At 42.4% G+C, this 26,860-nt stretch overlaps 1 long non-coding RNA gene across 1 annotated transcript; it reads right to left on the bottom strand.

Annotated features, from left to right (window-relative positions):
- Window positions 1-12,186: 12,186 nt before the first annotated feature.
- On the bottom strand, window positions 12,187-22,455 carry LOC126058294 (uncharacterized). Its single transcript, XR_007513173.1, has 3 exons — window positions 22,354-22,455; window positions 21,682-21,831; window positions 12,187-12,346 (listed from the first exon to the last, which is right to left on the bottom strand). It is a non-coding gene; the product is annotated as an uncharacterized LOC126058294 (long non-coding RNA).
- Window positions 22,456-26,860: the final 4,405 nt, after the last annotated feature.

Below are 26,860 nucleotides of genomic sequence, written 5' to 3'. Positions count from 1 at the left end.
GTCAGGTAACCTTGGCGCCGGGCTTAGGACTGGGCTCAGGAGAGCTGAACATGACATCTTGTGACGGTGCAAACATGGGGCACATCCCTACCCCCCTGAACTGACCTCAGGAGGGGGCCCAGCCGGTCCGTGCGGGCGGCGTGGCGACGGGGCTGGTGGGAGAAGAAGTCCCCGGGAGGCAGTGACTAGTTTTGGAGCCGGGAGTGCAGCGTCCCAGCTGGGGAACGTTGGCGCCGGGCTTTGGACTGGGCACGGGGAGCTGAACACGGCATCCGGTCACGGCGCAAACAGAGGGCGCAGCCCTAATCCCCTGAACTAACCCCAGGAGGGGGCCCAGCCGGTCCGCGGGGGCGGCGCGGTGATGTGGCTGGTGGGAGGAGAAGTCCCCTGGGAGGCAGCCACTGATTTTGGAGCCGGGAGTGCAGTGTCCCAGCAGGGGAACCTTGACACTGGGCTTTGGACTGGCAGCAGAGGATCTGACCGTGGCTTCAGGGGGTCAGACCCTCGGGGACAATCTCCACACAGCCAGCACACATAGGTGACATGCCCCTTGGGAATCTCGGATAAAATAGTAATCCCAAGCAAGATAAGCAACTTTGGCTATATTCCGGGGTACTACTCTCTACTGTTTTTCTGAACCCTCCCCTCCCCTTCCCAGGTGGCTTCAAAAACATTGGAATTTCCTGAGCCAGAGGGAGAACGGCTCCGGCTCCGCAGCTTTGCTTTTCCCTTTTTTTTTTTTGGTCTTTTCCGAACCCATTCTTCCGGCCTGAGAGAAGAAACCACAAAAAACCCAGGGACCAAAAAACCTTCCCTAATTGGACTAAAAACACAGAACCAGCTCCAGCCAAACATATATGATCCAAATCTCAGGCTTTCATCCTTACAGGGAACAAGGTGGCGGTTATAATCCAAAGGCAGTTCTGATAGGGATCTGACTGCATTTGTTTTTTAGCGGATTTACTGGAAAAACAAGTTTCCCAGGTCTGATATCTCTGCTTATTCAACAGAGCCCTAACTGACCCACAACAGGGAACTGAAGGCTGAAGCTCCCCCCAGACCACCTAGCCTCTTGCCTTAGGGGTCTAAGGAGGGTGACACCTACCAATCAGTAGAGGTACTTGCATTGGGGGCCTAAGGTACAGCTGCAGTGCCCTTCCACCAAGGTGCTATAGGAATAGAGACACACCTACCTCACTGACACTTGGGGGAAGCCTGTCAGCATCCTGCCCCCCCTGGAGGGTGAACCCCAGCTGCTAATAGAATCTGGTGCACACAACTATCACCACTACTTCTCGAGGTGGATAGGTGTTAGGGTACAGCACACACTTGATGACCCAAAATCAGATTCTACTCAAGAATAGTGAATGGACTCTTAGGCATATACATCTGGCAACAGCCCAAACCAGCTGGTAATAGGTCATAAGTAAGTCAAGGGCTACAGCAAACAAGACAGCACAATCTAGTAGCCCATCCACGTATATTGAAAGGAAACAAAACAAGATAAGACTCAGTGAGCAAATATAGAATAAATCACTACTATATCTTAGTGATGGCTAGGAGACAGCACTCGATATCAAACCACATAAAGAAGCAGACCATGACAGCTTCTACAACCCCCCAAACAAAAGAATCAAAATCTTTCCCAAATGAAGATACAATCCTGGAATTATCAGATACAGAATATAAAAAACAAATTTACAGAATGCTTCAAGACATCAGGGATGACCTCAGAAATGAAATAAGGCAAACTGCAGAAAAAGCCAAGGAACACACTGATAAAACAGTTGAAGAACTCAAAAAGATTATTTAAGAACATAGTGGAAAAATTAATAAGTTGCAAGAATCCATAGAGAGACAGCATGTAGAAATCCAAAAGATTGACAATAAAATTACAGAATTAGACAATGCAATAGGAAGTCAGAGGAGCAGACTCGAGCAATTAGAATGCAGAGTGGGAAATCTGGAGGACCAGGGAATTAACACCAACATAGCTGAAAAAAAATCAGATAAAAGAATTAAAAAAAATGAATAAACCCTAAGAATCATGTGGGACTCTATCAAGAAGGATAACTTGCCTGTGATTGGAGTCCCAGAACAGGGAGGGAGGACAGAAAACACAGAGAAAATAGTTGAAGATCTGCTGACAGAAAACTTCCCTGACATCATGAAAGACGAAAGGATATCTATCCAAGATGCTCATCGAACCCCATTTAAGATTGATCCAAAAAGAAAAACACCAAGACATATTATCATCAAACTTGCCAAAAGCAAAGATAAAGAGAAAATTTTAAAAGCAGCCAGGGAGAAAAGAAAGGTCTCCTTCAAGGGAGAATCAATAAGAATAAGTTCAGACTACTCGGCAGAAACCATGCAGGCAAGAAGGCAATGGGATGACATATACAGAGCACTGAAGGAGAAAACTGCCAACCAAGGATCATATATCCAGCAAAACTCTCTCTGAAATATGAAGGCGAAATTAAGATATTTACAGATAAACACAAGCTTAGAGAATTTGCAAAAACTAAACCAAAGCTACAAGAAATACTAAAGGAAATTGTTTGGTCAGAAAACCAATAATATCAGATACCAGCACAACACAAGGTCACAGAACAGAACATCCTGATATCAACTCAAATAGGGAAATCACAAAAACAAATTAAGATTAATTAAAAAAAAAATGCTCAAAACAGGGAATCATTGAAGTCAATATGTAAAAGATCACAATAATCAAAAAGAGGGACTAAATACAGGTGGCATAGAACTGCCATATGGACAGGGATACAAGGTGATATAGGACAATACAAGTTAGGTTTTTACTTAGAAAAATAGGGGTAAATATTAAGGTAACCACAAAGAGGTATAACAACTCCATAACTCAAAATAAAAGCCAAGAAAAACGTAACGACTCAACAAACATAAAGTCAAATACTATGAAAATGAAGATCTCACAATTTACAAAGAAAAACGTCTCAGCACAAAAAAGTAAGTGGAAAAATGAAATTGTCAACAACACACATAAAAAGGCATCAAAATGACAACACTAAACACTTACTTATCTATAATTACACTGAATGTAAATGGACTAAATGCACCAATAAAGAGACAGAGAGTCTCGGACTGGATAAAGAAACACGATCCGTCTATATGCTGCCGACAAGAGACACACCTTAGACTTAGAGACACAAACAAACTGAAACTCAAAGGATGGAAAAAAATATATCAAGCAAACAATAAGCAAAAAAGAAGAGGAGTAGCAATATTAATTTCTGACAAAATAGACTTTAAACTTAAATCCACCACAAAGGATAAGGAACGACACTACATAATGATAAAAGGGACAATTGCTCAGGAAGATATAAACATATTAAATATTTATGCACCCAATGACAGGGCTGCAAGATACATAAATCAAATTTTAACAGAACTGAAAAGTGAGATAGACACCTCCACAATTATAGTAGGAGACTTCAACACACCACTTTTGGAGAAGGACAGGACATCCAGTAAGAAGCTCAATAAAGACACGGAAGACCTAATTACAACAATCAACCAACTTGACCTCACTGACTTATACAGAACTCTCCACCCAACTGCTGCAAAGTATACATTTTTATCCAGTGCACATGGAACATTCTCTAGAATAGACCACATATTCAGTCATAAAACAAACCTTTGCAGAGTCCAAAACATCAAAATATTACAAAGCATCTTCTCAGACCACAAGACAATAAAACTAGAAATCAATAACAGAAAAACTAGGGAAAAGAAATCAAATACTTGGAAACTGAACAATACCCTGCTGAAAAAAGACGGGGTTATAGAAGACATTAATGAGGAAATAAGGAAATTCATAGAATGAAAGGAGAATGAAAATACTTCCTATCAAAACCTCTGGGACACAGCAAAAGCAGTGCTCAGAGGCCAATTTATATCGATAAATGCACACATACAAAAAGAAGAAAGAGCCAAAATCAGAGAACTGTCCCTACAACTTGAACAAATAGAAAGTGAGCAACAAAAGAATCCATCAGGCACCAGAAGAAAACAAATAATAAAAATTAGAGCTGAACTAAATGAATTAGAGAACAGAAAAACAATTGAAAGAATTAACAAAGCCAAAAGCTGGTTCTTTGAAAAAATTAACAAAATTGATAAACCATTGGCTAGACTGACTAAAGAAATACAGGAGAGGAAACAAATAGCCCGAATAAGAAACGAGAAGGGCCACATCACAACAGACCCAACTGAAATTAAAAGAATCATATCAGATTATTACGAAAAATTGTACTCTAACAAATTTGCAAACCTAGAAGAAATGGATGAATTCCTGGAAAAACACTACCTGCTTAAACTAACACATTCAGAAGTAGAACAGCTAAATAGACCCATAACAAAAAAAGAGATTGAAACGGTAATCAAAAAACTCCCAACAAAAAAAAGCCCTGGCCCGGACGGCTTCACTGCAGAGTTCTACCAAACTTTCAGAGAAGAGATAACACCACCACTACTAAAGGTATTTCAAAGCATAGAAAATGACGGAATACTACCGAACTCATTCTATGAAGCTACCATCTCCCTGATATCAAAACCAGGTAAAGACATCACAAAAAAGAAAATTACAGACCTATATCCCTCATGAACATAGATGCAAAAATCCTCAACAAAATTCTAGCCAATAGAATTCAACAACATATCAAAAAAATAATTCACCACGACCAAGCGGGTTTTATACCAGGTATGCAAGGCTGGTTTAATATTAGAAAAACCATTAATGTAATCCACCACATAAATAAAAAAAAAGAGAAAAACCACATGATCTTATCAATTGATGCAGAAAAGGCATTTGACAAAGTCCAACACCCATTTATGATAAAAACTCTCACCAAAATAGGAATTGAAGGAAAATTCCTCAACATAATAAAGGGCATCTTTGCAAAGCCAACAGCCAACATCTCTCTAAATGGAGAGAACCTGAAAGCATTTCCCTTGAGAACGGGAACCAGACAAGGATGCCCTTTATCACCGCTCTTATTCAACATTGTGCTAGAAGTCCTAGCCAGAGCAATTAGGCTAGACAAAGAAATAAAGGCATCCGGATTGGCAAAGAGGAAGTAAAATTATCTCTATTTGCAGATGACATGATCTTCTACACAGAAAACCCCAAGGAATCCTCCAGAAAACTACTGAAACTAATAGAAGAGTTTGGCAGAGTCTCATGTTATAAGATAAACATACAAAGATCACTTGAATTCCTCTACATCAACAAAAAGAACATCGAAGAGGAAATAACCAAATCAATCCCATTCACAGTAGCCCCCAAGAAGATAAAATACTTAGGAATAAATCTTACCAACGATGTAAAAGACCTATACAAAGAAAACTACAAAGCTCTACTACAAGAAATTAAAAAGGACATACTTAGGTGAAAAAACATACCTTGCTCATGGATAGGAAGACTTAACACAGTAAAAATGTCTATTCTACCAAAAGCCATCTATATATACAATGCACTTCCGATCCAAATTCCAATGTCATTTTTTAAGGTGATAGAGAAACAAATCACCAACTTCATATGGAAGGGAAAGAAGCCTCGGATAAGTAAAGCATTACTGAAAAAGAAGAAGAAAGTGGGAGGCCTCACTCTACCTGATTTCAGAACCTATTATACAGCCACAGTAGTCAGAACAGCCTGGTATTGGTACAACAACAGGCACATAGACCAGTGGAACAGAATTGAGAACCCAGATATAAATCCATGCACATATGAGCAGCTGATATTTGACAAAGGCCCAGTGTCAGTTAATTGGGGAAAAGATAGTCTTTTTAACAAATGGTGCTGGCATAACTGGATAGCCATTTGCAAAAAAATGAAACAGGACCCATACCTCACACCAAGCGCAAAAACTAACTCCAAGTGGATCAAAGACCTAAACATAAAGACTAAAACAATAAAGATCATGGAAGAAAAAATAGGGACAACCTTAGGAGCCCTAATACAAGGCATAAACAGAATACAAAACATTGCCAAAAATGATGAAGAGAAAGCAGATAACTGGGAACTCCTAAAAATCAAACACCTATGCTCATCTAAAGACTTCACCAAAACAGTAAAAAGACCACCTACAGACTGGGAAAGAATTTTCAGCTATGACATCTCCGACCAGCGCCTGATCTCTAAAATCTATATGATTCTGTCAAAACTCAACCACAAAAAGACAAACAACCCAATCAAGAAGTGGGCAAAGGGTATGAACACACACTTCACTAAAGAAGATATTCAGGCAGCTAACAGATACATGAGAAAATGCTCTCGATCATTAGCCATTAGAGAAGTGCAAATTAAAACCACGATGAGATTCCATCTCACTCCAACAAGGCTGGCATTAACCCAAAAAACACAAAATAATAAATGTTGGAGAGGCTGCAGAGAGATTGGAACTCTCATACACTGCTGGTGGGAATGTAAAATGGTACAACCACTTTGGAAATCGATCTGGCGTTATCTTAAACAGTTAGAAATAGAACTACCATACAACCCAGAAATCCCACTCCTCGGAATATACCCTAGAGAAACAAGAGCCTTCACACGAACAGATATATGCACACCCATGTTTATTGCAGCTCTGTTTACAATAGCAAAAAGCTGGAAGCAACCAAGGTGTCCATCAACGGATGAATGGGTAAATAAATTGTGGTATATTCACACAATGGAATACTACGCATCGATAAAGAACAGTGAGGAATCTGTGAAACATTTCATAACATGGAGGAACCTGGAAGGCATTATGCTGAGCGAAATTAGTCAGAGGCAAAAGGACAAATATTGTATGAGACCACTATTATAAGATCTTGAGAAATAGTATAAACTGAGAAGGACACATACTTTTGTGGTTACGAGGGGGGGAGGGAGGGAGGGTGGGAGAGGGTTTTTTACTGATTTATTAGTAGATAAGAACTGCTTTAGGTGAAGGGAAGGACAATACTCAATACATGGAAGGTCAGCTCAATTGGACGGGACCAAAAGCAAAGAAGTTTCCAGGATAAACTGAATGCTTCAAAGGTCAGCGGAGCAAGGGCGGGGGTTTGGGGACCATGGTTTAAGGGGACTTCTAAGTCAATTGGCAAAATAATTGTGTTATGAAAACATTCTGCATCCCACTTTGAAATGTGGCGTCTGGGGTCTTAAATGCTAACAAGCGGCCATCTAAGATGCATCAATTGGTCTCAACCCACCTGGAGCAAAGAAGAATGAAGAACACCAAGGTCACATGATAACTAAGAGCCCAAGAGACAGAAAGGGCCACATGAACCAGAGACCTACATCATCCTGAGACCAGAAGAACTAGTTGGTGCCCGGCCACAATCGATGACTGCCCTGACAGGGAGCACAAGAGAGAACCCCTGAGGGAGCAGGAGATCAGTGGGATGCAGATCCCAAATTCTCATAAAAAGACCAGACTTAATGGTCTGACTGAGACTAGAGGAATCCCGGCAGTCATGGTCCCCAAACCTTCTGTTGGCACAGGACAGGAACCATCTCCGAAGACAACTCATCAGACATGAAAGGGACTGGACAGTGGGTGGGAGAGAGATGCTGATGAAGAGTGAGCTAATTATATCAGGTGGACACTTGAGACTGTGTTGGCATCTCCTGTCTGGAGGGGGGATGGGCAGATAGAGAGAGTTGGAAGCTGACAAAATTGTCACGAAAGGAGAGACTGGAAGGGCTGACTCATTAGGGGGAGAGCAAGTGGGAGTACAGAGTAAGGTGTATATAAACTTATATGTGACAGTCTGGCTTGATTTGTAAACGTTCACTTGAAACTCAATAAAAGTTAATAATAATAAAAAAAAAAGAAATACATAAGATTAAGGGACCCCTTGCCTCCTGTCATCATCCATCTTTCTTTCCTGACCCATGGTCCTGCCCTGGAATCCTCTTCGTTATATTTAAACATAACTGTTCCTTCCTTAAGAGTCCCCAGATGGCACAAATGGTTAACACGCTTGGTTGCTAAGTGCAAAGTTGGAGGTTTGAGTCCACCAAGAAGTGCCTTGGAAGAAAGGCCTGGTGATCTCTTTACAAAAAATCAGCCATTGAACACCCTAGGGAACACAGTTCTACTATGACATACATGGAGTTGCCACGAGTTGGAATTGACTTGACAGCACCTGGAAAAAAAGTTATTTCTTTGATCTCTTATTTAGGCTCACTCACGCCCTATCCCCACCACCCTTTATTTCATCTCCCTTGCCCTCACAGCCAAAAGAAGCTAAAATTCATTTTGTAAAAGGCAAATTCCTCTCTAATTCCAATTTTACTAAGTCACAACAGTAACTTACTTTGATTTCAAGGGGTTTCTCTGATTCATGAACTCCAAATTAGTAGTAAAAGCCTGACCCAAAACTGCAAAACTAACTACTCTGCAGCATTTAAATGTTTCTTTTCTGGCTAAAAAAGCGTTGTCAATAAGAAGCCTATTACCTCGTGATTTAATGAAAAAGACTGTGTGCTTCCTTAATTTCAATTTCATAAAAGGCCTCATAGCTACAAATATGTAAAAGGCCAGGTTTTTAGGTGTTACTTTTTTAATGCTAACTCAGTAACCATTAAGTACTTAGTCACCACAGAAATTTATATTCATTAAGAAAAAAAAAAAAAGATAATCTGTATTTAAGCTGCTGTAAAATCTCTGGTCCTTGGGAACATTTTTTTTCTTCTTGCAGCAAGAGGCACTTCCCCAATTTGCAAAATTTTTATTAAATCATAGGGCAATCAAATATTGTGTTATTGTTTTAAGCTAATTCAAAGGTTTATTTTTTTTAACAATTGCAACTAGCCTGCTTCAACCCACTTCTTTACGAAACAAAATAATCTCCCTGCAGGCATACAGAATAGCTGTTCAAAAAAAAAACAGTACACTTTCATTTCCTTGTGTTTTGATTTTTTTTTTTTTAACAACTTTTTAAATAAACTTACTGTGAAATATGGAGTCTCTGGGTGGTACAAATGGTTAACATGCTCAGCTGCTAACCAAAATGTTGGAGGTCCGCGTCCACCCAGAGTTGCCTTAGAAGAAATGCCTGGCAATCTGCTTCTGAAAAATCGGCCACTGAAAACGCTATGGAGTACAGTTCTACTCTATAAGAGTACACTCAGTGGGAACTGGTTTTTACTGTTAAATACGAAGACACGGTCCGTGAGTATTTCTTAAGCATCCATTTTGTGCTACCAACTTTGATTGGTGCCATGTTTTCCCTGACAACCACGTGGCTGAGTACAGTGGTTTTCTGAGTTCTCTGGCACTCTGAGGTCCCACAGAGAGGGCCTTAGGGGACACAAAAGGGGTAGAAGAGTGGGGATCTGAGCTGTCACTAAGCAGCTCTGCTTCTATCTCTATAGATTAGGGTACAATATAAGTGTTAGCCAATGTATTTCAGCTTTCCTTAATTCCTTTTTACCATATACTCTTCCAGCCATAGAAACTGACCCATGGGGCCCCAGGAAGAGAGAAGCCAGAACAGTATGGTGTGATCCAAGGGCCAAAATGTTTATTTTCATTCTCGTAGAGTCTCCTGAAAGTTATAGCACGGATAGGAGAATTGACGGTCAAAGTGCTTTTGATTTAGAAGCATTTGTTTTCATTTGATTCATATTTATTGAGCACTAGTTAATAGCTGAGGAGCCCTGGTGGCTCAGTGGTTAAGTGCTCAACTGCTAACCAAAAGGTTGTGATCCACCAGCCTACTCCGTGGGTGAAAGTTGTGGCAGTCTGGTTCCATAAAGATTTACAGCCTTGGAAACCTTATAGGGCAGTTCTGCTCTGTCCTATAAGGTCGCTATGAATCAGAATCGACTCGACAGCAGTTTGTTTTATAGCTCGAAGGAGGTCCAGTTAAGCAGTGGTTAAGTACTTGGCTGCTAATGGAAAGGCCTGGGCAAGCCGAGCAAGAGTGGCTGTGGCTGCTGGCTGTGTGACTAGCCTGGCTCAGGTGAGCTGTGAATCTAAAGAGGCAGAAGACACTGTCCTCGTCTACCAGAACTGCCCAGTCTAGTGGGAGAGAAAGGCACACCAACAGAAACAAGTTCTACGCACCCTAAGCTAAGCGTCCAGATTTCCTGGGAGTAGTGGTGAGGCCTATGAGGACAAATAATAACTGAAGATAAGAGGTTTTATTTCTTCCTGTTGAAAATAAGGGAAGAGGCTCCCCCCAACCATTGTTTTTTCAGAATTCACTTTACACGACTTGTAATTATAAGTTCTTTCTCTGTTCCTTTGAAAAGTATGTAAATCAAGGATATTTCCTCAAGGACTTGGGAACCATCTCTTTTAAAATGTAATCATCGAGGGAGATCTCACCCCCACCTCCCAGTTGCCTGGAAGAAGGTTAGCATACCTCCAGGTACCCAGCCACAAAGGTACTAGAAAAAGAGCAATTTTATCTTAAACATGAATGTAATGAGTTCTGTCTACTCAGCTATACAAAGGGTCAGATTCCTTTCCATCTTTGCAATCTCTTAGCCAACTGCCTGGGATGCTTCATATTCTGGTTTAATACTCACTCGATAATAAAACTTTTCTTTCTCTTTTATTTTTGTGGAGGTTTTCCGGGTTAAGAGTAGATTTTGATCTTTGTAATTTTTCCCCAACAGGCCCAGGGAAGGTGCCACTGAGGGCACGTCTCTTCAAGGAGGGCTGGCTACAGACCAGCCCTGAACATCAGCAGTGGGGCTGTTTTGGGGGACTACATGGAATGACCTATAGATGACCCAGTGATGGGTCAGCCAGCTGAGACCAAAGAATTCCCTCATGGTGACATAATTTCATTCCTCTTCTCTTTAATCTTCTTGGAAATGTCTGTCAAGGAAGGAACATTACCAAAGGAAGCCCCTTAATATTGGTCTACAGCTTACAATTTATAAACCACTTTCGGATGGATGATTTCACTTGACTCTTTCCTCCTAAGCCTTGACACCTCATCTGACAGACTCCCACTGGCCAAAGGACACACAGATAGTAAAATTAGCAATTTTTACGACAAGTCTTATTTATGTTCTTTCTGTCTCCCAATAAATTTGCTAAGGAGTCCGCATTTTTTTCCCTACTGACCTGGAGCCAGAGTTTGCAAACTGCTTTGGAAAGACCCAGGAATTGCAAGAATGTGTGTCAGGGCCCCCAGGTTGGGAAGGGTTGGAGAGCACAGAGTAGGAGGATGGAAGTTCCTGCCACCACCGAGTTCAGCAGAGCAGTTCCCCAGTCCTGCTCTGTGTATTATTTCCCTCAGTGAAATGACATCTGCCGGAAGTCTCTGCTTGGGTGGGCTGGGGTGGCTTGGGAAGAGGGACAACTACTGCTCAGGGAAACAGAAAGAAAAAGAGGCAAGGCTGTGTCTCATTCATTTTCAAATCTCTAGCTTTTAGCCCTTGGTAGATGCTCAGTTAATGATTTTGGAAAGACTATTTGGAACAGGAAAGGGTGAACTGGGCCAGTGTTTTTGAGGGGTGGGATGGAGCCCAGTCAAGAAAATGGGATTAAATATCAAATAAAAGCTTTGCAAGAAGATGGAATGTGTGGCTAGTTGCCTCCACGAACAGCTGCCTCCTTTGCCATGAGACCAGAAGAACTGGATGGTGCCTGGCTACCATTACTAAACATTTTTATCAAAGATTCTATAGAAGAATTCTGATCAAAAGAGGGAAAATACAGAACAGAATTTCAAATTCTCATGGGCTGCAGACTTTCAGAAGTCATGGAGGCTGGATGAACTGCTGGAACTATTGCCCTGAAACAATCTTTAAACCTTAAACCAAAAATATCCCCTAAAGTCATCTTTAAACCAAACTATAGTCTAACTTAACTAGTAAGGAATGTCTCCCTTGAGGATTATGCTCTTTTAGTGTTACCGGAGAATAGCCTCAGTCCTTGTCTTCAGTGCAGGATAGAGTTCAAACACTGAGACAAAGAGTGTCAAGCAAACAGAGGTTTATTAGCTAGCAGAGGGTTTGTAGCAAAATACACTTGACTATGGAGGTGGAGCCAAGATGGCAGAATAGACAGATGCTTCCCACAAGCCCTCTTTACAACAAAGACCCAAAAAAACAAGTGAAATGAGTATATTTGTGACAAGCTGGGAGCCCTGAGCTTCAAAGTCAAGCTTATAAAATGAACTGAGGGGCAGGGAGAGGAATAGACTGTTCAGAAGTGGAGAGGAGTTACCGGACCTGAATCGTGGGGAGCCCACAGGCACCATTCCAGGAGCGGCGTTTTCAGTGGTTTGGTACTAGCATTCGGCCACAGTTTCCTCAGGGAGAAGCAGCCAGCCACACAGTCTACTCACACCTCTGGAAGCAGAGAAGAACAGCACATGAGGCATTCTCCTGGCCTTGGGGAAGGAAAAAATTTGCAATTGGGGGAAAAGATAATTTGCTTGTTCCACTAACCAGGGGAGCTCAGGACAGAAGCAGCTACTGTCCAGTCATAAACCGTCCATGGATTTTGACACCTTTCCCTTCTGCATGGACCTCTGTGTGTCTGTTTTGGAAGAATAGGCCCTTGTTAGCAGACTCCAACTGTTTCAGCTGTGTGGTAGAGAGGTGGGTGTTTGATGTCTGACATTGCTTTACCTATTAAACAAGGTCCTCACCTACCCACACTGGGGACCTAAGGACTGGTAGCTCCACTCAGGTCACCCAGCCACCCATGACAGGGGTCCAAAGATAACTGGTACTTCCCAGTCCTTACAACCAAAAAGTTTGGGTGCCCAAGGTCCCCCTGCAGAACCCACCCACCAGCACGCTCTAGGGAACAGAGATGCGTTTTCCTCAGAGACACGTAGGGGTCAGTTCTCAGCCCCAGCCTTGTTCAGAGCGTGACCAACTGCTGAAATCAGATACCGGTATATACGCCAATCACCCCTGCCCCTCTAAGGCTGTAGGACAGAGCCTGTACCACACATTTGATGATCAGCTACCTGGAAACCTGAGCTGAATTCATACAAGAAAACTGAATGGACTCCTAGACTAATATACCTGATAACAGCTCTAGCCAGCTGGGGACAGGACATTAGAGTTTCAAAGGCGAAAATAATCAAGCTAGCTCACCGAAGCAACCCATATGGGTATACCAAAACAAAACAAAGCAAGAAGCTATGACACAGTAAGCAAGCATAAACTAATACAATAACTTACAGATGGCTCAGGGACAACAGCCAATATCAAGTCACATAAAGAAACAGACCATGATCACCTAAACAGGCTCTCAAAACAAAGAATCCAAGGATTTTCTAGATGAAAGTGCATTCTTGGAATTACCAGATGCAGACTACAAAAGTTTAATATACAGAACTCTTCAAGACATCAGGAAGGAAATGGAGCAATACGCAGAACAAGCCAAGGAACACACAGATAAAGCAACGGAAGAAATTAGAAAAATTATTCAGGAACACGATGAAAAGTTTAATAAGATGGAAAAATCCATAGAGAGAGAGCAATCAGAAATTCAGAAGATTAACAATAAAATTACAGAGGTAAACAACTCAATAGAAGTCAGAGGAGCAGAATTGAGCAAGTAGAAGCTAGAATTTCTGAACTTGAAGATAAATCACTGGCACTAATATAGTTGAAGAAAAATCAGAGAAAAGAATTTTTAAAAAATGAAGAAACCTTAAGAATCATGAGGGACTCTAACAAGAGAAATAACCTATGAGTGATTGGAGTGCCAGAACAGGGAGGGATAACAGAAAATACAGACAGCCTTGATGAATATTTGTTGGCAGAAAAGTTCCCTGATATCGTGAAAGATGATAAGATATCTATGTAAGATACTCATCGAACTCCACATAAACGTAGATGTTAAAAGAAATTCACCAAGACATATTATAATCAAACATGCCAAAACCAAAGATAAAGAGAGAATTATAAGGGCAGGGAGGGATAAACGAAAAGTCACCTACAAAGGAGAACCAATAAGAATAAGCTCGGACTACTCGGCAGAAACCATGCAAGCAAGAAGGCAAAGGGATGACATATTTAAAAAATTGAAGGAAAAAATTGCCTGCCAAGAATCAAATATCCATCAAAACTGTCTCTTAAATATGAAGGTGAAATTAAGACATTTCCAGATAAACTGAAGTTTAGGGAATTTGTAAAAACCAAACCAAAGCTACAAGAAATAGTAAAGGGAGTTCTTTCGCCAGAAAATCAATAATATCAGGTATCAACCCAAGACTAGAACACTGGGCAGAGCAACCAGAAGTCAACCCAGACAGGGCAATCCAAAAAACAAACAAAGCAAGAATAATAATAATAAACAAAGCTCAAAACAGGGTAACAGCGAGTGTTATTATATAAAAGAAGACAACATTAAAACAATAAAGAGGGACTAAGAAATGGAATCATACACCTTCCATATGGAGAGGAAGACATGGCCATACAAAGAAATAAAAGTTAGGGTTAAGTTTAGAAAAATAGGGGTAAATGATAAGGTAACCACAAAGGAGACAAACTATCCTACTGATCAAAATAAAATCAAAAAAAAAAAAAAAACATAGAGACTCAACAGAAACAAAATCAACAACAACGAATATGAGGAAAGGACAATATATAAAGATAATCTACTCAGCACATAAAGTTGAGGGGGAAAAAGAAACTGTCAACAACACACACACAAAAAGACATCAAAGTGATGGCACTAAATTCTTACCTATCCATAATTATCCTGAATGTAAATGGACTAAATGCACCAATAAAGAGAGAGTGGCAGGATGGATTAAAAAACAAGATCCATCTATATGCGGCCTACAAGAGACACACCTTAGACTTAGAGACACAAACAAACAAAAACTCAAAGGATGGAAAAAAATATATGAAGCAAACAACCATCAAAAAAGAGCAGGAGTGGCAATATTAATTTCTGACAAAATAGACTGTAAAGTTAAATCCATCAGAAAGGATAAGGAAGGACACTATATAATGATTAAAGGGACAATACACCAAGAAGATATAACCATATTCAAAATTTATGCACCCAATGACAGGGCTGCAAGATACATAAAACAAACTCTATCAGCATTGAAAAGTGAGAGAGACAACTCCACAATAATAGTAGGAGACTTCAACACACCACTTTCAGTGAAGGACAGGACATCCAGAAAGAAGCCCAATAAAGACATGGAAGATCTAAATGCCACAATCAACCAACTTGACCTCGTAGACATATACAGAACACTCCACCCAACGCCAACCACGTATACTTTCTTCTCTAGTGCACATGGAACATTCTCTAGAATAGACCACATATTAGGTCATAAAGCAAGCCTTACCAGGATCCGAAGCATTGAAATATTACAAAGCATCTTCTCTGACCATAAGGCCATAAAAGTGGAAATCAATAACAGGAAATGCAGGGAAAAGAAATCAAACACTTCGAAACTGAACAATACTCTGCTCAAAAAAGACTGGATTATAGAAGACATTAAGGATGGAATGAAGACATTCATAAAATCCAATGAGAATGAAAACACTTCCTATCAGAATCTTTGGGACACAGCAAAAGCAGTGCTCAGAGGCCAAGTGATATCAATAAATGCACACATCTAAAAAGAAGAAAGGGTCAAAATCAAAGAATTATCCCTACAACTTGAACAAATAGAAAGAGAGCAACAAAAGAAACCCACAGGCACCAGAAGAAAACAAATAATAAAAGTTAGAGCCGAACTAAACAAAATAGAAAACAGAAAAACAATTGAAAGAATTCACAAGGCCAAAAGCTGGTTTTTTGAAAAAATCAACAAAATTGGTAAACCACTGGCCAAACTGACAAAAGAAAAACTGGAGAGGAAGCAAATAACCCAAATAAGAAATCAGATGGGCGATATTACAACAGACCCAACTGAAATTAAAAGAATCAGATCAGATTACTATGAAAAATTCTGCTCTAACAAATTAGAAAACCGAGAAGAAATGGACGAATTCCTAGAAACACACTACCTACCTAAACTAACACAAGCAGAGGTAGAACAACTAAATAAAGCCATAACAAAAGAAGAGATTGAAAAGGTAACCAAAAAACTTCCCCCCCAAAAAAGCCCTGGTCCAGATGGCTTCACTGCGGAGTTCTACCAAACTTTCAGGGAAGAGCTAACACCACTACTACTAAAGGCGTTTCAGAGCATAGAAAAGTACGGAATACTACCAAACTCATTTTATGAAGCCACCATATCCCTGATACCAAAACCAGGTAAAGACACCACAAGAAAAGAAAATTATAGACCTATATACCTCATGAATGTAGATGCAAAAATCCTCAGCAAAATTCTAGCCAATAGAATTCAACAACATATCAAAAACATAATTCACCATGACCAAGTAGGATTCATACCAGGTATGCAGGGATGGTTCAACATCAGAAAAACAATTAATGTAATCCACCACATAAATAAGACAAAAGACAAGGATCACATGATTTTATCAATTGATTTAGAAAAGGCATTTGACAAAGTCCAACACCCATTCGTGATAAAAACTCTCAGCAAAATAGGAATAGAAGGAAAATTCCTCAGCATAATAAAGGGCATTTATACAAAGCCAACAGCCAACACTACCCTAAATGGTGAGAGCCTGAAAGCTTTCCCATTGAGATCAGGAACCAGACAAGGATGCCCTTTATCACCGCTCTTATTCAACATTGTGTTGGAGGTCCTAGCCAGAGCAATTAGGCTACATAAATAAAGGGCATCCAGATTGGAAAAGAAAAAGTAAAAGTATCGGTGTTTGCAGATGACATGATCTCGTACACAGAAAACCCTAGGGAATCCTCCAGAAAACTGCTGAAACTAATAGAAGAGTTCCGCAGAGTATCGGGATACAAAATAAACATACAAAAATCAGTTGGATTCCTCTACACCAACAAAAAGAACATCGAAGACGAAATCACCAAATCAATGCCATTTACAGTAGCCCCCAAGAAGATAAAATAGGAATAAAACTTACCAGAGATGTAAAAGACTTATACAAAGAAAACTACAGTACACTTCTGCAAGAAACCAAAAGGGACTTACATAAGTGGAAGAACATACCTTGCTCGTGGATAGGAAAACCTAACATTATAAAGATGTCTATTCTACCAAAAGCGATTTATACATTTAATGCAATTCCGACCCAAATCCCAAAGACATTCTTTAATGAGATGGAGAAACAAATCACCAACTTCATATGGAAGGGAAAGAGGCCCCAGAAAAATAAGGCATTACTGAAAAAGAAGAACAAAGTGTGAGGCCTTACTTTACCTGATTTTAGAGCCCATTATACTGCCACAGTAGTCAAAACAGCCTGGTACTGGTATAACAACAGATACATGGACCAATGGAACAGAATTGAGAATCCAGACGTAAATCCATCCACATATGAGCAGTTGATATTTGACAAAGGCCCCAAAACACTTAAATAGGGAAAAGACAGTCTTTTTAACAAATGGTGCTGGCATAACTGGATATCCATTTGCAAAAAAATGAAACAAGACCCATACCTCACTCTATGCACAAAAACTGACTCAAAATGGATCAAAGACCTAAATATAAAATCTAAAACAATAAAGATCATGGGAGAAAAAATACAGACAACATTAGGAGCCCTAATATATGGCATAAACAGTATACAAGACATTATTAAAATGCAGAAGAAAAACTAGATAACTGGGAGTTTTAGAAATCAAACACCTATGCTCATCCAAAGACTTCCGCAAAAGAGTAAAAAGACTACCTACAGACTGGGAAAAAGTTTTTAACTATGACATTTCTGATCATCACCTGATCTCTAAAATCTACATGATACTGCAAAAACTCAAATACAAATAGACAATAAAAAAAAAATAACCCAATTAAAAAATGGGCAAAAGATAGGAATAGACACTTCACTAAAGAAGACATTCAGCTAGCTAACGGATACAGGAGGAGTTGTCCACGATCATTAGCCATTAGAGAAATGCAAATCAAAACTGCAATGAGATTCTATTTCACTCCAACAAGGCTGGCATTAATCCAAAAAACACAAAAGAATAAATGTTGGAGAGGCTGTGGAGAGATTGGAACACTTCTACACTGCTGGTCGGAATGTCAAATGGTACAAACACTTTGGAAATCCATTTGGCAGTTCCTTAAAAAGCTAGAAATAGAACTACCATACGATCTAGCAATTCCCCTCCTTGAAATATATCCCAGAGAATTAAGAGCTTTTACTCGAACAGATATATGCACACCCATGTTTCTTGCAGCACTGTTTACAATAGCAAAAGGATGGAAGCAACCAAGGTACCCATCAACAGATGAATGGATAAATAAATTATGGTATCTTCTCATAATGGAATACTACCATCGATAAAGAACAGTGAGGAATCTGTGAAAATTTTCATAATATGGAGGAACCTGGAAGGCATTATGCTGAGTGAAATTAAACCCATATGCTGAGTGAAATTAGTCAGTTGCAAAAGGACAAATATTGTATAAGACCACTATTATAATAATTTGAGAAATAGTTTAAACTGAGAAGAAAACATTCTTTTGTGGTCAAGAGAGGCAGGAGGGTGGGAGAGGGGTATACAGTAATTAGATAGTAGATAAGAACTACTTTAGGTGAAGGGAAAGACATCACACAATACAGGGGAGGTCAGCACAACTGGACTAAACCAAAAGCAAAGAAGTTTCCTCAATAAACTGAATGCTTTGAAGGCCAGCGTAGTAGGGGCAGGGGTTTGGGGACCACGGTTTCAGGGGACATCTAAGTCAATTGGCATAATAAAATCTATTAAGAAAACATTCTGCATCCCACTTTGAAAAGAGGCATCTGGGGTCTTAAACGGTACCAAGCAGCCATCTAAGATGCATCATTTGGTGTCATCCCACCTGGATCAAAGGAGAATGAAGAATGTCAAGGACACAGTGTAATTATGAGCCCAAGAGACAGAAAAGGCCACATGAACCAGGACCACATCATCCTGAGACCACATCATCCCGAGACCAGAAGAGCTAGATGGTACCCGGCTACAACCAATGACTGCCCTGACAGGGAACACAACAGAGAACCCCTGAGGGAGCAGGAGAGCAGTGGCATGCAGACCCCAAATTCTCATAAAAAGACCAGACTTAATGGTCTGACTGAGACTAGAAGGACCGCGGTGGTTATGGAACCCACACCTTCTGTTGGCCCAGGACAGGAACCATTCCCAAAGCCAACTCTTCAGACATGGATTGGACTGGACAATGAGTTGGAGAGGGATGCTGGTGAGGAGTGAGCTTCTCGGATCAGGTGGACACTTGAGACTATGTTGGCATATCCTGCCTGGAGGGGAGATGAGAGGGTGGAGGGGGTTAGAAGCTGTGGAAATGGACACGAAAAGAGAGAGTGGAGGGAGAGAGTGGGCTGTCTTATTGGGGGAGAGTAATTGGGGGTATGTAGCAAGGTGTACATAAGTTTTTGTGTGAGAGACTGACTTGATTTGTAAACTTTCACTTAAACCACAATAAAAATTATAAAGAAAAAAAATTACACTTGACTAGAGAGCGTCAAGCAGGCTACTCAGATATAGAGAGAGTCTGAGAGCCCTGATAGTCGTTTTCTTAGGGTTTTATACCCTTTTTTTTTGTTGTTCTCTCTCCCTGTTAACATTTAACAGCCAAGTCAGGGACCTTATTCAAGTTAGGGACCCCTACAGGGACCATTTCCTTGGCTTAACCTTTAACTACCTAGGGACCATCTTATTGAGGAATGTCACCACCCCTTGTCTCTTCTTCCCAAGTGCAAGCTCTCAACCTTCCCCCTTTACTTTAGGATCTATGGATATAGGATCAAAGTGATAACAGCAACTTGAAAGATTAGCTAGAACCTTAGGGGACAGTGAGTTTATGCTAATGAGGAAAGAACAACGCTAAAAGAAGGGTGAGAATGGTTGCACAACTCGAAGAATGTCATTAATGTCACTGAAAGGTACTTGTAGAAACTTGAATTGCCACATGTTTTTGTTGTGCATATTTTCAACAATGATGAAAATGAAAAAGAGAGCGAAAAAAAGCTTGGCAATTGAATGAGGGGGGCAGTTATGATTCAGAGGTGGAATTCTTATCTTCCACATGGGAGATTTGGGTTCAATTCCCGGCCAATGCACCTGGTGCACAGCCATCACCTGTTTCTCAGTGGGGGACTGTATGTGTTATTATGATGCTGAACAGGTTTCAGCACAGCTTCTATGCTGAGACACACTGGGAAGAAAGACTTGGCCATCTGCTTGTGAAAATCAGTCATGGAAAACCCTCTGGGTCACAGTGGTCTGATCAATTTTATTCCATTGTGCATGGGCACACCATGAGCCAGGGGCTGACTCAATGGTAGCTAACAAAGGTGAGCGATTTTTGGACAATATTTGTAAACTTAACATTTAACCCAAACTCTGAAAAAAAAAAAAAAATTTTTTTTTTTTTTTCTGAAGGCCAGGGGGATTAGTGTGACGCAAAGTCATTTCTAGGAATTTTGATTTCTCCCAGTGGCAATGTGGTCATCATGGATTAAATTATGGCCCCCAAAAATGTGGGTATCAATTTGGCTGGGCCCTGATTCCTGGTATTGTGTGATTTTCCTATATGTAAATCCTGCCTCTATGATGTTAATGAGGGAGGATGGGTGGCAGTTGTGTTAGTGAGCCAGGGCTCAACCTACGGGATTGGATTGTGTCTTGAGGCAATCTCTTGAGGTATTAAAGAAAGAAGGGAGCAGAGAGATGGGTGGGGGTGGGGGCGGGGCGGGGGAGGGGGGAACCTCATACCACCAAGAAAGCAGTGCTGGGAGCAGAGCACGTCCTCTGGATCCAGGGTCCCTGCGCGAAGAAGCTCCTAGTCCAGGGGGATATTAATGACAAGGCCAACAGAGAGAAAAAGACTTCACCTGGAGCTGACGCCCTGAATTTGGACTTTTAGCCTACTTTACTGTGAGAATAAGTTTCTCTTTGTTAAAGCCACCCACTTGTGGTATTTCTGTTCTAGCAGTCCTAGATGACTAAGACAGTGGTCTTAAGTTTTTTTTTTTTTAATGCCAGAAGCGGGAGGGGTGGAGGAAGTCTGGGTGAGGGAGAGGAGCTGAAAGACCCTCCTCTTCCTCTTCTAAGTCCCTGCACCATCTGCGGGTGTGGAGAAAGCGAGGATGAGCAGGACTAGCTTCTGCCCTTCAGGAAGGAGATGGGGACTTTTTAGGCTAATGCTTATTGAAGCCTGGAAGCCAGAACATTGCCACAATCATCTCCCCTCAGCCAGGCATCTGCTGTGTCCAAGTATCCAGACTCCTGTGGCAGGATAATAGCTGGCCAAGGGGGACAGCCCCTCTGCCAGTTCCCTTTCAGGCCTTTCCTCTGCTCTGCTCTGCTCTGTACTGCTCAAGGCTAGCCCCTACAGACTAGAGTTCCCAGGTCCCTGTGCCCAATTTTTTCAGTTGGTGGGGTTAATAGGGATATAGGTAGAAGTGAGATAGGGAAGAAACAGGGACTGAGCCCATAGGCAAGAAGCCCTGCAACACCTGCAACTTGCAACTTACTTACAATACTATGTGTTTGGCTAAAGCAAAGCCCCCACCCTGGAATTTGCGATAAGAAAAGAATAAACAATGTACTCCCTTGTAAGATGTTTTTCAGAAGGACCCACCGGATCTGGTCCCTGGAGCATGCGCAGACATCTGCAAGGTGATGACTTCTGTCTGATTCAAGTACCTACTCCGAGCCTCTCCTAGTCATTCTTGGTCAGTAGAAGGCAAGAACCTAGTCAAGGCTTAGTCCCAAACTGGGAAGCTTTGGCCTGCAACAGAAGGGGGCAGCTGGAGATATTATACTAGCCCATCCTACCCACCTCCCTTTCCAGCCTTGTCGTAGCAGTGGCCACAACTCTGTCAGTGACCACGTTTCCTCCTTGGCAGTGGCTACATGTGCTCTGCTTCCAGCCCCCCACACCCATGGCCTTTCCCTCAGACCTCAGGGCCCTCAGGTGGCCCTTATGAAGCCCTTCCTCTAGAGTTATAGCTCCTGGGCCACAGGGGTCTGGTGTCCTCCAGCCCTAGGAGTCCTGGTGGCTTCCTGCTGTTGTTAATCTCTGGGTGGTCTCACGCCCCTGGTGTCAGCGCTTGTAAATAGCTGGCTAAATTCCTTCTGGTAAACTGCCTGCGAAGGACTGGCTTTCTTGACTGCCACCCTGACTGAAACACAAGCCTTAGCCGAGTCAGGCTTGCAGCTATTTTTTCGTATCTCTTTCTCTTCTCTGGCAAACAGTGGTAGTCCATCTTCCCTCCCTTGGCAGTGTGTGCACACGCTGTTACACACGCACCTGTCCTCCGCAGTATTGGTCCAGCTCCCCGGGCAGGGGCTTTGGCACAGCTTTCCTTTCTCAGGGGTGCACAGGAATTGAGGCCACCAAAGAACATCTCAGTGGAGATTAGCTGGATTTGCTTTGTTTGCATTTCTCGAATAGTTGCTTAGAACATGCCTGGGTTAAGTGCACCCAGAGCTCTGTCTTCCTCAGTAAAGAGAAAAAAAACCCCAGTGGCCCCGGCGTTGACCCTGACTCATGGCAAGTCATGTGTGTCAGGGCAGACCTGCGCTCCGCAGGGATTCAACGGCTGATTTTTTGCAAGTAGATTGCCAGGGCCTCCTTCCAAGGCAGGCTTGGGTAAACTCAATCCTCCAATCTTCAGTTAGCACCCAAGGGAGTTAACCATTTGCACCACCCAAGGACTGCCCTCCAGAAGTAGAAAGCCTAGACCTCCCTCAGACAAGCCAGCCACTGGGTCACCTCTTGCTGCTGGCCCCTCCCTCCCCCTCAGGCCGCTCCCTTTCTTCCAACTTGACTGGACCTGCTGCCTCAGTACGACTTCAGCCCTGCATCTAGCCAGAAGGAATGTGTGCTTTTCTGAGACTCCCTGAACGCAATTTTTATTTTAGGGAAATTGTGCAAAACTCTTGTCCTCTGGTTCACTCCCATATGTGTCTCTGCTGGTCTTCCATTCCGAGAACATTGTTGTCGTTAGCTGTCATCCAGATGGCCTTCGACTCGTGGTGACCCTGTGTACAACAGAACGAAATGCAGCCCAGGCCTGCAATATCCCTGTGATTGGCTGTGGATCAGACCGTTGTAATCCATAGGGTTTTAGATGGCTGATTTTCAGAAGTAGACCACCCAGCCTTTCTTCCTAGTCTGTCTCAGTCTGGAAGTTGCTTCGAAACCTGTTCAGTATCATAGCAACATACAAGCCTCCACCGACAGACAGATGGGCGGTGTCTACACGGGAGGTGCATTGGCCAGGAATCAAACCTGGGTCTCCCGCATGGAAGGTGAGGAGGCTTCCACTGAACCACCACTGCCTTTCATCCTGAGAACATGAGCATTCACATGGCGGCCACCAGCCAAGGGCTTGATCACTGGGGATTGTGATGCTCGTTAGAGGAGGTCACAAGGTTGGTTCTGTGTTTAAGAAAAATCCTTTTTTTTTTAAGCTAATTTTACTATTTCTTGAATATGTACCGAGAATTAAGGACAGTCCTGAAAGTGATCTGTTTGAAAAAATGTAAAAATCATCCTGAAGAAGTTTTCCATCTCATTTTAGAGAAAACACATTAACTCCTTAGTCCTGAACTTCACAGCAGAGCCGTAAGCAAGGTGAAGAGGGCAGGCCCCTCAGCAACCAGGCCTCGACGGACCCTGGACAGCACACAGACGTACGGAGTTATACTTCTATGGTGGTCAATCGCATGGGGGATAGTGGGTATTATCACAACATTTGGGGTTAGAAGTGGCAACAGCCAACTCAAATGATCTAAGCAGAAGGTATAATTTATCAGGTCAGAAACCTGCAAATGCAGGGACAGAAGTGGCCTCAGGCACAACCAGATTCAGGAACTGAACAAAATCATTGGTATGCACATACTCTCTCTCTCTCTGGAGTCCCTAAGTGGTGCAAACAGTTAACACTATCCACTGCTAAATGAAAGATTGGAAGTTCGAGTCTACCCAGAGGTGCCTTAGAAGAAAGGCCTGATGATCTACTTCTAAAAGATCAGCCACTGAATCCCTATAGAGCACAGTTCTACTCTGACACACATGGGGTGACTTTTGCTATAAACTTCATCATGTTCTCTTTCTGTGTTGGTCTCCTCTCTCACTCTAGATGCTCTTTCTTCACGTGTCCTGGTACAGGAGCATCAGCACAGATCACACCAGATTTATGCCGTCCCAGTTAAGGATGATCCAAGATGAGAGAGAACCCATATGCGGGAATTCAGTCGAAGGACTCTGATTGGCTGGGCTTATATGATATATTCATCCCTTGAACCAATCACTGGGCCTGGAGATGACATATTGTGATCTGCTAGGATTGAGTCATGTGTCCATGGCTTTGGCCAAGAGAAAAATTCTGCAATTCATAGCCTGTTGCTGTGGAGTCGATTCCGTCTCCATAGCCCTGCCCCAGTACCACTTAGCTGAAGAGTGGGAATCAGATGTCTGGAAGATGTTCATGAAAAAGACATGAAAGGACTGAGAAACTGGCCAACGGTATTGATGGAAACCACAATGGCTTTGAGGAGGAGGAACCAGGATCCTCCTGGCTGGGATGTGTTGGTGGTTTGTGGGGAGAGGCAGAGGGTTCAAACCAGCCCGCTGCTATCTGGGGTGGGAAACCATGTGGAGGTGGTTTTTGGAACCCTTCAGCCAACGGAAGGGACCCTGGAGCAGGGCATTAGCCCCATCGTAACTAAGGGGAAATCAAGCCACAGGGTGGTAGACTCGAGTCAGATTCTTTACAGTTCGGAGGGATTCTGGCTGTACCTTGGACACCCCAGAAAAGAACTCTGATGCAGGGGGTGGAGTGGAGTGTGTGCCCTGAGATCCTTCTGGAGATGTTGCCCTGCACACAGGACTGAAGCCAGAGAGGCCAAGGAGGAGCAGATGCAGCCCTTCTCCGTCTACCCTAGCCCCACCCAGCTGGACAGCTACACTGCTGCCCACTTGCCTAACTCCTTTGCTGGGACGGAGGACAGGGGAGACACCAGAGGGCAGCTCATAATGGTATTTATGACCGCCGGTACCGCGTATCTGTTGTTGTTAGTTACCATCGAGTTGGTTCTGACTTACTGTTCCATAAGGTTTTCTTGGCTATAATCTGAATGGAAGCAAATCGCCAGGTTTTTTCTTCTGTTGTACTGCTGGGTGGGTTAGCAGTCAAGCGCAAACATTTGCATCACCTAGGGACGTTTGGTTTTTTTGGTTAGGGACCTTATGGAGTATTTACTATGTGCCAAATGCATCACATACATTATCCAACAGTACCCCCATGATGTTAAATATTATCTCCACTTTTCAGACCAGAACACAGGAGTCCGTGTGAGGAATCCGGCTACAGGCCAAAATCCTTCAGGCCTAACCACAGGCAATCTCAAGGTTATGTCTGGCAGGCCTGTGGGGGACAATGGCCTCCCCGCACCAGACTTGGTGCACAACCAAGGCATTACAGTTTTCTGGAGGGGGTTGCAGTCAGGGACTCAGGCCACCCCTAGCCATGCTGATACGCAGATTTGCATTTCAAGCATAGGCACCTCTTTTGGAAGCCTCCTACTTGGGGTCCTGCTGAGGCACTTTTCTCCACTCTGATTCAATACTTCTTCACTCATACCTCTTGCCCTTCCCCTCGCCTCTCCCCTCCACAGGGAGACAGTCCCCTTGTCCGCACTGTATATCATCTGACCCTTCCATCCCTGCTGCCGCTCCCCAGAGAAAACAGAACACTGTAAGCTGGCGCCCTTCTCTTTTGCCTCTTGCTTTCGCTGTTGCAATAAGTAAATAAAGGCTTGATTGTGGCTTCCAGTTTAGCTCATTGTCCTAACTGACCACTTCGACACCTGGCAGCTTGACACATGAGACTCACGCAGCTCTTGCCACAAATCTCTCAATAGTTGCCTGATACTGCTCCTTTTAAACATCTCATCTCTTCTCTGTGAAGGGCGCCTGCTTTAAAACAGCTTTTTTTCTTCAGAGAGAAAATCAAGCCAAGCCTGTTGCCGTCAAGTTGATTCCGACTCATAGCGACCCTATAGGACAGAGTAGAACTGCCCCATAGATTTTCTAAGGAGCACCAGGTGAATTTGAACTGCTGACTTTTTGGTTAGCAGCTGTAGCACTCAATCACTACGCCACCAGAGTTTCCCTCAGAAAGAACAAGGATAAGATAAATTTCTGTTAGCATTCAGCGAACAGTGGGGTCCTACCCTCAACACTGGCATAGGGAAGTCCAGCATTCCACATTCCAGGAGGAGTCACCCTGAGAGAGACTGTTACAGATTGGATTACTTCCCCCAATAATATGTGTTGTAAATCCTAATCTCTATACCTACAGTTATAATTCCATTTGGGAAGGGGTTGTCTTTGTTATGTCAATGAGGCAGGATTAGTGTAGGGTGTATCTTGAGAGGGTGCCCAATCACAGCCCAGCTACAATGCCTGAGACATGTCCATGGTCTAGTACTATCACTGCTCTGTGAGGAAGTTGTTTTCTGAGAAGTTGTGGGTACAAAGCACAGCCTCAAGCAGCTTTGCATCAGAATCCTGTTTCCTTTGTTTGGTTTCCTCCTCCACAGTTTTGCATTAAAAATCCTGTTTCCTTTGCTTGGAAATCATATGTAAACCCCATTGTGCCTGTGTAATATAATTAAGAATGTTGCTGACATAACTTGTATGAACTCTCTATTTGTAAAAGTAATTTAAAAGTAAATTTTCCCCTTGCCCTAGGAGAGCAGTCTTGGCAGCAGCAGCTAAGACTGACTCCTTTCCTTGCACAATGAAA

This window comes from Elephas maximus, chromosome 14 (genome assembly GCF_024166365.1).
Source record: "Elephas maximus indicus isolate mEleMax1 chromosome 14, mEleMax1 primary haplotype, whole genome shotgun sequence".
Taxonomy (NCBI): Eukaryota; Metazoa; Chordata; class Mammalia; order Proboscidea; family Elephantidae; genus Elephas; species Elephas maximus.
Note: the sequence above shows the minus strand (reverse complement) of the source record. Positions and strands in the feature narration are given on the sequence as shown.